Genomic DNA, 11,518 nt, shown 5'->3' with positions numbered 1-11,518 from the left:
AGTTTGTTATTTTCACAGTACGGAAGAACTGGGGACCACAGACCTCTAGGCGGTAACACTTTTGCTCGAACTATACCGAAATAATTATCCAGAAGTTCAAAGTCATGAAAAATGATTGTGGGGTGACCGATAGGGTATGTTTTCGACTTGTTTACATACGGATAAAGCGACGTGAAATCGTAATAATCTATTCTCTCACCGGGTTGTGCTACATAGTGTAACTGCAAAGCGTTTGTTCGACCGCCGTAAAGGGCATCTCGAGGGATTAACCGTTTGGGAAAGTCAAACTCTTTTAGAAAGTTTATCTCTCTCACGTCGTTTTCCTTAATTTCACACCACTCGTGCTCCCAGAGCGTTGTGACATGCAAATTGTATGTGTCTTGCAAATACTTTATCTTTTCCAACGACTTAACCCTGACATCACCAAAGCTAACTTTGCGGTTAAGAGGATGCGGTGCTGATGAGGGAAAGCACTTTTCACAGCCGTGATAAAAACAACCGAGAAACTCAAAAACCTTAAGCGTCTGACCCACTTCACAATATCCGTCAACGAAATATGAAACGAACCTGACTTCACCTTCGTTCAGAGCATGTTGAATAGGTAGGTTATGTGTGACGGAAATGTATTCGAGCCACTGAATGGCAGGTGTTGAGTAAGATTTCTGTCTGTTGATGTAATTATCGAGAGGTGGAATGGCGAGAACGTTTTTTTCGAGAAACATTGTTCTAAATATTTTAAGACAAACGGAAGCTATCGTAACGGAATTAAAAGCATCCACCGTTGTACTTTTTTGAATTTCATTTCTGAAAGCTATACAACCTTTTCTCAAAATGTCTACGTCATTTACACAGTATTCAGTCATCTCTTTCTTGAAATCAAAAACTTTGTCAGACACCGTCGCATACCACTTGAAAAAATCCTCCCTGTCTTTAGACATCATGTCATCCACACCATAAAACCGAGGTTCGGGGTACGGTCCTACATAGTTTTGATTTTCTAACGTGTTCCAGAAATGAGGAAAATAACCTTTCTTTTTTTCTGAGAACCCCATGGCCTTAGGAAGATTGCTAAGCTTCATGGATAAGAAAGACAGGCTATCGATGTATTTCTGGTTGAAATCGGTATCGGTGAAACACAGTATCTTTCCGCCTTGTGCAACAATCTTGGGCGTGATTCCTTCTTTCACTAAATGGTTTAGCAAAAGGTATGAATCAAACCCTCTAGCATTATGCACAATAAAGGTATAACCTCTGAATCTCCCACGGCGGAAATGTCTAAAAAAACGCTGCGACGCATATGTCACCTGAAAACAACCATGTCTGACCACGGTAATTAATACAGCATAAGAAATTAGCTATATGAGTACCCGTTTCCTGTCTAGTTTCAAAATCATAAAAGATGTATCTCTTATTAGACTTTTCCCTCTTTAAAGGCTGTATAAAACACCTGTGTTCACAATCTGTATCAAGTTTTTCACCACAGAACTGACACAAACTCTCAGGGCAAACGTGACGTTTAAGACCAAATGGGTCGCGGTACACCCTATTACACTTGCTGCAGTAGAATCCTCTATTGCACTGAGAAAATTCACCTCCTTCTGACTGGCGCAACGCTTTGTGACTATCGAAACAATATTTTGATCTACACAACCTCATACAATCCGGGCATTTTGTTATGTTTACAGGGTGTTTGTAGCAGTCTACATCACAACAAACGTTACAACTATATGCACATCTGTGGTTCCGCATATCCTTAACCCCCGAGTGACAGAAATGACAGACATAACTACACCCCAAAAATCCCGTCATGTTTTTAACACCGTAATAATGATGGTCATGCAAAAACAAGTACAACGTTTTTTCATGCGGTATCTTGCTGGTTTGAAAGAAAGAGAATCCTGCTTTATCGCTAGTTTTGTACCCAATTACAATTTTACACTGTAAATGTGCCTCAAATTTACTCACATCGGCAAAGGTGACGGGTGTGTTTTCAGTTAAACCTACAGCGTATTGGAGCTGTTTAGCAATTTTTTCATTTTGAAAATCACTTTTATCACGATTTAAAAGCTGTGTAACGCATAATGCAAAGCACATGTTGTCTTTATTGTAAAAAATATACAAGTGTCGCATCTTCTTCTGTACAACGTCTGAATTGAATATTGTAGCAACTTTCCGTCTACAACCTATACCACCGCGAGGTGGTCGAACTATCTGTACTACCAGTTCAAGCGAATTATCCGTAAACATGTCACGATTACTTTGAATGGTATTTTCGAGCATGGTCAAAAAAGACTGTAAATCGATGGCTCCATTGACTAGTTGAATGTGAGATGACACATTGAGTGTAACGCCTCTAATTTCCACGGTGACATAATCCTTAGGTGAAATCATTTCATTCGCAACTTCTATCACGCTGTTTAAAATCTCTAAAACATAATTATAAAATTCAGCAAAACTGTTGACATTAGCGATAGAAGAAAAATTCACTCTTCTTATGATCTCTGTGTTATTGAAGTTGTCACGATTAATTATCCTAATATTACTATCTACACCATGGCCTATTTGATTGTTTTCATCAGTAGGTGGCGCACTGTCTACGTGATCTAAGGGTACATTTTCAACAGTAGGTGGCGCACTGTCTACGTGATCTAAGGGTACATTTTCAACAGTAGGTGGCGCACTGTCTACGTGATCTAAGGGTACATTTTCAACAGTAGGTGGCGCACTGTCTACGTGATCTAAGGGTACATTTTCAACAGTAGGTGGCGCACTGTCTACGTGATCTAAGGGTACATTTTCATCAGTAGGTGGCGCACTGTCTACTGATGTATCATTTACCATTTCAGGAATGTACTCATGATCAGTTTCGGGATTTTGCAGAACATTAACAGGTTGGTTGATTAAGTTAATGATATTGTCATTTAACAAAATAAGACTTTGATTAAGACCGTGAAGCAAATTTTGTTGAGATGCAGGTTCTTGATGTTGACAGGTTACTGGAGGTGTTGCATTAACGACACTTTGTTCGTTAGATAAGTTAAAACTATCGTTCAATTGGTTTACAGCTTCTATCAAAAAGGGATTTAACGGCACAGGTTGATCTTGATCATTTAGACTATTCTGCAACGTTAACAGACTCTGATTCAATTCTAAGAACACGTCATGATGAGGCAGCTGTGTTTGTGTCGCTGTTAAACTATCGGTCAACCCCGGATTAGGGCTCTGAATATCATGTCTAAGTGTCGATCTTAAACATATCATTCAACTCATTGATTGCATCGGTTAAATTGTGGTTCAGGGTTGTGTACGGGTCACGTTGTAACAGACTACTTGAAAAAGTCGAAGTTTCACCAAAGCAGAGATCATGTGATGATGTAGGGTCATTTTCAATTCTAATTTTTTTAGCTTCTGAAGAGGGAGAATTACTCGAACGCTTCTGAGCCATTTCTAAAATAATATTGTCTTAACAATTCTTTATTCACCATAACACACCAATTTAAGGATTCCAGAGTATTATGCAAGGATTGAACATACTCACTGTAGACATGCTCAAAGTTTTCAGTTATTCTATCCCTTAGCTGAAAAAAATCCTGAAGAGTGTCTCCAATGTTGAAATTTTCTTGTCCTTCAAAGCCACCTCCGGTTATGTTAGCACCGACATCTCCAATGTTGAAATTTTCTTCAAGGGATTGAATATAGTTTCTTACTCCTTCAATGACGGTATCTAAATAGAATACAGATTACAGAAAAATGTGTGGAGGATTGTTTTACACTCTTAAGGGTTGATTGAAAAGAGAATGCTAACGACCTTACACAATAAATCTGAACTATCGGAGTCAGAGTAGTCAGACGTTGTTCCGGTGTCTTCTGAATATGTCACACATACAAAATAATGGATAATTAAATAATTAAAATATCATATAAGGTTAATGAAAGATTTACAACATACATATTTTCATGGTGTAACTTACCCGTAGTTTGTAAAACTGGTCTGAGCTGTGGGGTTACTACAGCTATCAACTTTTGGATAGAGCCCGGATGTTCCCCCGTTCTTAGGCCTAGCACGTGCGTTGTAGAAGACTCGTCGTCGGAAATAATCTCAATACAACTTTCTAAAAATGAATAAACAATGAGTTAAATAAATAAATATAACATTTAGATTATAATGTAATATATGATAAAACAATCGACTGAAGAAAAAAAAACCCCACAGATCTAAGAGTTACAATGAAATTACCCTGGAAGGGTCACGTTTGTTTGATACGTTTTCACAGACAATTGTGTCAGGCTGGTCTTGTTCTGTAATTAAAACAGACTTTACGTATAAACCCAACTAAAACTAGTTATCATAAGTCACTCTTCTAAATATTGAAAATCTCATATATGGTAATATCAAACGATAAGCATTCTAATACTTATAAATTTACAATAAAGTTAATAATAAGCTCTTACCTATGGAAAAGGCCATGCTCTCAATGCTTAGAAGATCGTAGATGTTCTGTTCCGTTGTGGAAAATCCAAAGACGCAAAGTCATAGCCAAATTTTCGGAAAATTCTCACTTTTTACCTACACGTGTGTGGGCGTGTCCGCTCAGGCGTCCTTTTTTTCTTTTTTCTCACGCGCGTTTCCGCTCAGGTGCAAGTTTCCGCTCAGGGTGCGCGTGTGCGCGTCTTTCTTCTCACGCGCGTTTGGTCAGGATGCGCGTGTGTGACGTTATAGATAGCACCCCCCCATTGACTAACGATCAGACTGAGAGACGCTCCTAACACAAAGGAGGTGTCATAATCTTGATTTGAAAACCATCCGGTCTGAGGGGAGGGGTAACCTATCGCAAAACACCCCCGGATCAAACACGAGTTTTAAGTACCTATCTCTATCTAGTCAATCAAACATATTTCCTTGTTTTACAATACTGCTTCCTCTGATGGGGGTTAAAACAAACCCATTTTTAAAAAACATAAGTCCTTGTTTTACAACACTGCTTCCCGTGAACAAGGCAAAAACATTTTTCCTTGTTTTTCAGTACTGCTTCCTCTGAGGGGTCATAAAACCCCATTTAAAAAAAAAAGAACATAGGTCCTTGTTTTAATTACTTGTCACCTGTCTACGGGAACAAGCCAAAAACATAGGTCCTTGTTTTAATTACTTGTCACCTGTCTATGGGAACCAAGCACGATGGTGTTAAAACAATATGAAATGAGAGGGGTGGTGGTGGGAGGTCTTGACTTGACTTGGAATCAAGACATATCTACCACACCAAAAGGTATGACCTTTAACCTTTAATAATTTCATATCACTAATGACAGCTGTCATACCAGCTGGCATTGCAGCTGCCAGGGGTAATAAAACTGTCACCTTGATGGAATATGACCAGTATATTCTCTCTCTGCCGGGCTATCGGGCCCACTGAACTTCTTTTAAAGGCAGGTATGCTCACCACTATACCAGCAACATTTTGGCTGCTGAATTCGAAAAGTTTGGTAAATGAAAGTTGAAGCATTTTAGTAAGGCTTATTTATTTCGATACTTGTTGTTTCCCATGCCTCGGCATAGGTTGAGGAGTCTTTGCTGTGAACCAGTCACTTACAACACAAGTGGAAATAAGAATGAGCTCTCACATACAGCTGTAACATTTTGTCTGCTCCTCAATAATGGCACTCAAGTGTTTGAGCTTCAAACAAGTGTTGTTAAAGGTTGTGCATTGGCCCGGGAATCAAACCCAAGTTAACTGCTTGGAAGGCAGCTATGCTCACCACTATACCACCAACGCCTTGACTGCAGTGACCCCAACTTTGGTGAATGAATGTTGATGCTTTTTAGTAACGCTTATTTATTTCGATACTTTGATGTTTCCCAGGCCTCAGCAAAGGGTGTGCAGGTTTTACTGTGGTTTCTGTAGTGTAGTGGTTATCATGTTCGCCTCACATGCGAAAGGTCTCCGGTTCGAAACCGGGCAGAAACAAGAATTTGGGCTTTTTGTTTATGGGAAATAAGAGTCGGGTTTGGTGCTCTGTGTCCGCCGTTCCTTCTGGAACACCCTGAAACCAGCCTGATTTCCACATAGTGCAACAGTTTTCATGTGGATGCTCATCTGCTATTGCGATCAAAATAAGAAACAGTTTCTTTCTTACTTTTGTCGGTTCCTTAATTTATTTCAGACTGAGCACCCAAAGTCACATTTTGTAGTTTCTGTAGTGTAGCGGTTATCATGTTCGCCTAACATGAAAGGTCCCCGTTTCAAAACCGGGCAGAAACATGCTGATGCTTTTGAGCTTTGCTTCAGTAAGCAGCCTGTTGTTTCAGCTCGCATGACACAGTCAGACATTGAGACCCTGAACGTGATAGATGCAGTTTCTCCACAACAAGGTGCCTCCCTTAAAAATCTCTATACTGCATGAACGAGTGTTTGTTGCAGCTGAAACCACATACAGAAAATTTTGCAAAAAACAACCACCCAGAACAAAAGTGGATATCAGAAAAAACTCTTACATCAATTTAATAGTATTAACTATTAGAAGGAAAAGAAAGTGTCAAACATGTTATGGAGATTATAAAGGAATACTGTAAAGGCTCGGTGTAGTATTTTCATTTGTAATTATATGTGTATGACATGCATCGAGGTGAGAGGAAGGAAACAGGTAAGCAGACTGTTTACACTGGTGGCCTAATAACTCGGCCACTTCTGGTTTGACGTATCTGTGGAGGAGAAGAAGATTGCACACATGCAGCCTCATCAGCACTGGTACTGTAGGAGCGACCGGGGTGCTGTCTATCTCATCCTCAAGACTGTCTGGTTCAGTGTACACCTGAATGTCGTTAGGTGTCTTCCTCAGGTGTCTCCTGTTGTGTCTGTACTGTTGTCCTGAAGATGTCACTATGTCGTAGGAACGGGGTTCAGCACGCGTCGCCATGACAATAGCAGAACGAAATCCTCGTTCAGTTTGCATGTGAACAGTCCCACCTGACGGCAGCAACGGAAGTTTCTTTGTGCCTCTGTCGTAATAAGCACGCAGTCTTCTTTGGAGGTCCTGAAGAGTAGAATGTGCATTAGTTGGGACTGCAGGCTGGAGCACTGTGCCTGAGCTGGGTAAAGTGCGTCTCAGGACCCTGCCCATAAGCAGTTGTGCTGGAGAATAACCCATACCTGTGACAGGTGTGTTCCTGAGAGTTAGAAGTGCTAGAAATGGGTCAGTGTTGGTTTGTTTGGCCTTCTTTAACAGATGCTTAACAGTCTTCACAGTTCTCTCAGCCGGGCCATTTGACTGCGCATAGCCTGGGCTGGAGTGAGTAAGCTTAATTCCCCATGCTGTGGTGAACTTACTCATTTCTTGGCTTGCAAAAGGCATATGGTCGCAAGATGTCCTTTTGTGTCTCATGCTTTAACTGAATCAGAGTCTCTGGGCTCAGGGCCTCTGTTGGCTCAAGGGCATAGATCACTTTTTCGTCAAATATATTATCCTGTCTCTGTTGCTCATGTGTCGTTGCTCGTGAGAGTGTGTCTGCTATCAGTAGCTCTCTACCTGGCGTATAGATTACATTCAGGTTATAGAGTTGCAGCTGAAGTAGTATCCGCTGAAGTCTGGACGGAGCTGTTCCAAGTGGCTTTCTTAAGATTGTTTCCAAAGGTTTGTGATCCGACTGCACATTAACCTTGACTCCATAGGCATACTGATGAAAACGTTTCACTGAAAACACGATAGCCAGAAGCTCCTTCTCTATCTGTGCATAGTTTTTCTCTGTGTCAGTTAAAGCTCTGGATGCATAGGCGATAGATGTCCCTCTTGCATTAGACATGCGCCTAAACTGTCCTTGGATGCATCTGCTTGTATCATGACAGCTTTCTTTGGCTCAAAGAATTTAAGAACCGGGGCTGTTACAAGAGCATTTTTTAGTTTCTTTACAGCTTCCTCATGTTCATGTTGCCATTGCCATACACTGTCCTTTCTCAGCAGTTGTCTCAGTGGCGCTGTGGCTGTTGCTTCTCCGGGTATGTATTGTGCGAGATACTTGATCATCCCAAGCATGCGTTGCAGTGCAGGTCTGTCTGTGGGGGATGGCATGTCAACAATTGCCTTAACTTTTGCAGTGTCCACTTTGACACCCTCTGATGTTACAACATGACCCATGTATTTGACACTGTTTACCTTGTATTGGATCTTCTGTTGAATTTGACGTTAGCTTCCTTTGCTCTAGTCATCACTTTTTGCAGAATTTTGTCATGTTCATTTTCTGTGGATGCAGCAATAATCATGTCATCAGCAATTATATGAACACCCGTGATGTCCCCAAATGTCTCACAGTTGCGCTGCTGAAAAACTTCACTCGCTGACTTAATCCCAAATGGAAGGCGCTTAAACCTATAGCGTCCCCATGGCGTGTTGAAAGTGCACAATAGTGACGACTCCTTGTCAAGCTTTATTTGCCAATAGCTGTCCTTCTCATCCAGCACCGTGAAGATTTTCTTACCAGCAAGCTTGCACAACACCTCATCTGCTGTGGGAATTGAGAAATGCTGTCTCAAAATGGCCTTATTTAAGTCAGTAGGGTCTAGGCAAACCCTCAGCTTCTTCTTGCCTTTCTTTTCGGTAATCACAAGACTATTGACCCATGTTGTTGGCTCAATCACTTGTTCAATAATCAGTTTTTAGCAGGTCATCAAGAGTGTCTCTCAGTCTATCCATAACTGGCAGTGATACTTTCCTGCAGCCATGTATGACAGGAGTAACTGTAGGATCAATGTGGATGTGATGTTCTCCTGAGAACTTACCAAGTCCTTCAAACACACTTGCATGTTGCTTTAGCAGCTCGTCTTTTGTAGTTGGGTACTTGACTGCGAGCGTATCGATGTCCATCCTTTTAATTAGACCTAATGCTTCACATGCATCCTTGCCTAGGATAGCTGTGTCAGAGTGGTTTGACACATAAAACAGCTGGTTGGATTTGGTTTGAGCATTGGAGCGCTCCAGGGAGATTGTTCCTTCTGGTTTCAGTTTAACTCCACCGTATGCCACCAATACTGTATTTGTTGGTTTCAGTCGCAGGTTTATTCGTTTTTCACGTTTGATTTTTCTCCTCAGTGTTTTGTACACCGCCTGTGTACTACACATTTGTTTCTGCTCCTGTGTCTAACTTGAACTTAACAGACATGTTTCCTACATCTATGTCTGCATACCAGGAATTGTCTCTTTTAGCGCTCATGTGGTCTATGTTCACTGTCCCAATGAAAAGTGAATCTATTTCTGAGCTCAAATTATGCATTTTCAACTTATGTGTTGCTTTTGTAGACTCACACATCTTTGCGTAGTGATTGAGCTTACCACACTTTTGGCATGCGACACCAAATGCTGGGCAAAGCCTTGGTTGATGTGACTTTCCACATTTCCTGCACACTTGACCCTTTAATTTCTTGCTATCACTTTGTACCTGTGGTTTTCTTCCTTGTTTCCACTGTTGGTTGTCTTTGGTCTTGTTCAGTGCATGTATTGCTCTTTCTTGTGTCATAGTACTCATTGTACTCTGCTGCTCTGCAGATGTCAATCGCAGATCAGACTCTCTTAACAGCCTTTCTTTGAGCCTTGTATCATTTAAACTGAATACAATCTTGTCTCTGATCATGTCATTTTCTGATGCACCGAATTCACAGTCCTTGCTTTTCTGTCTCAACTCAGTCACATATTTCTCAATGGTAACTGATTCTGACATGGGATGAGCCCAAAACTGATGTCTTTCAAACACAGTGTTTTTCTTTGGCTGGCAATATGTTTTGAAAGCATATAAAATATCATCCACAGTTAGTTCTGCTTCATCCGCCTGTGCAATATTTAGCGTGTTGTATACATCGAGAGCATCCTCTCCAAGTGCATGCAGTAAGATAGCTACCTGTACTTTAGCTTCCTTTTCAGCAGCACCACTAGCAGTCATGTATATTTGGAAACGTTGTTCCCATCTTCTCCAGTTTTCACTTATATTGCCTGTTAACACGAGCGGGGACGGTAGTTTAAACTGATCCATCTCTTTACTGTTTCCAAGCGTAGCTGCCTGCTCGCTCCCACTAGCTTAGCAGTTAGCAAAAGTCCGTGTCTAACTTCGGCAAAACAAAATCGGCGCACTGGACCACTTATACCACAATACCATGTAGTATTTTTGTTTGTAATTATATGCGTATGACATGCATCGAGGTGAGAGGAAGGAAACAGGTAAGCAGACTGTTTACTCTTTATTTCACAATGGCCACGCCGGCCACAGCCTTCATCAGTCAAAAACACAGAACAGAACACACCACCCCCGGAAAATCCCCCCGCCTCTAAGCGGGCACTATTTAACATTAGTATAGGTGCGCTATACAATATACTACACTCGGGAAGTAAATTAAATGAGGACAAAACAGTATGCTTGAGGTTTGGGAAGGCACTGATTTTAAGGGACTCATTTAACTTTAAAGAAGTAGATGCACTGAAAATTCTAGGGACTTTGATTGGTAAAAACAAGAAGAAAGTAAGAGATGAAATGTGGGAGGAGCTTTTAACAAGAATAGAAAAGGAGACTAAACTTTTGGAAACAAAGAGCACTGAACTGACTCGGTAAAACTATTATTCCGACCACTAAAGACAGATTCACAAATAACCTGCCTGATCTGTCTGGACTTCTTACTGTACCCTCAAACACAAACGATCTAGATGTAATGTCTAACAGCATAGACACTATATTCACTAGCACATTAGACACTGTTGCCCCAATCAGGTTAAAGAAGTTTAGAGACAAAACATCTGCACCGTGGTATATTAGCCATACTCACAACCTTAAGAGAGAAACCCGTAACCTCGAGCGAAAATGGAGAAAAACTAAATTAGAGTTTTTTAGAATTGCGTATAAGGACAGTATGTCCAGCTATAGACAGGCTCTAAAAGCTGTTAGGGCTGAGCACCTGCTCAAACACATAGAAAATAACCAGAACAACCCCAGGTTTTTATTTAGCACAGTGGCTGGATTAACAAAAAAACAGAAATGTGAACACACTATTTCATCACAGTTCAGTTGTGAGGATTTTATGAGATTCTTCACTGATAAAATTAAAAGCATCAGGAAAAAAATAGGTGATGTTCAACATGTGAGAGCAGCTTGTGACCCAGTCTCACCTAAAGTGCTACACTCACAACTACAGTGCTTTACAAGTACAGGACAGGAAGAGTTAGATAAGCTTATTACTACAGCTATATCAACAACTTGTTCACTAGACCCCATCCCAACTAAATTACTAAAAGAAGTGTTATATAAAGCTGGTGAGCCTCTTCTAAATATTATTAACTCCTCGCTATCTTTACAGTAGGTTACGTCCCTAAATCTTTCAAGTTGGCAGTTATTGTCTGTTCAGCTGAGCTCCTTCTTACAGGAGAACAATATCTTTGAAGAGTTTCAGTCAGGTTTCAGGCCCCATCATAGCACAGAAAAAGCACTTGTTAAAGTTACAAATGACTTCTTCTTAGCTTCGGACCAAGACTGTATGTTACTATTAGTGCT

At 40.7% G+C, this 11,518-nt stretch overlaps 1 non-coding gene across 1 annotated transcript; it reads left to right on the top strand.

Annotated features, from left to right (window-relative positions):
• Nucleotides 1-5,890: 5,890 nt before the first annotated feature.
• trnav-cac lies at nt 5,891-5,963 on the top strand. Its single transcript has one exon. It is a non-coding gene; the product is annotated as a tRNA-Val (tRNA).
• Nucleotides 5,964-11,518: the final 5,555 nt, after the last annotated feature.

The sequence above is a fragment of the Tachysurus fulvidraco genome, chromosome 1, assembly GCF_022655615.1.
Source record: "Tachysurus fulvidraco isolate hzauxx_2018 chromosome 1, HZAU_PFXX_2.0, whole genome shotgun sequence".
NCBI lineage: Eukaryota > Metazoa > Chordata > Actinopteri > Siluriformes > Bagridae > Tachysurus > Tachysurus fulvidraco.
Note: the sequence above shows the minus strand (reverse complement) of the source record. Positions and strands in the feature narration are given on the sequence as shown.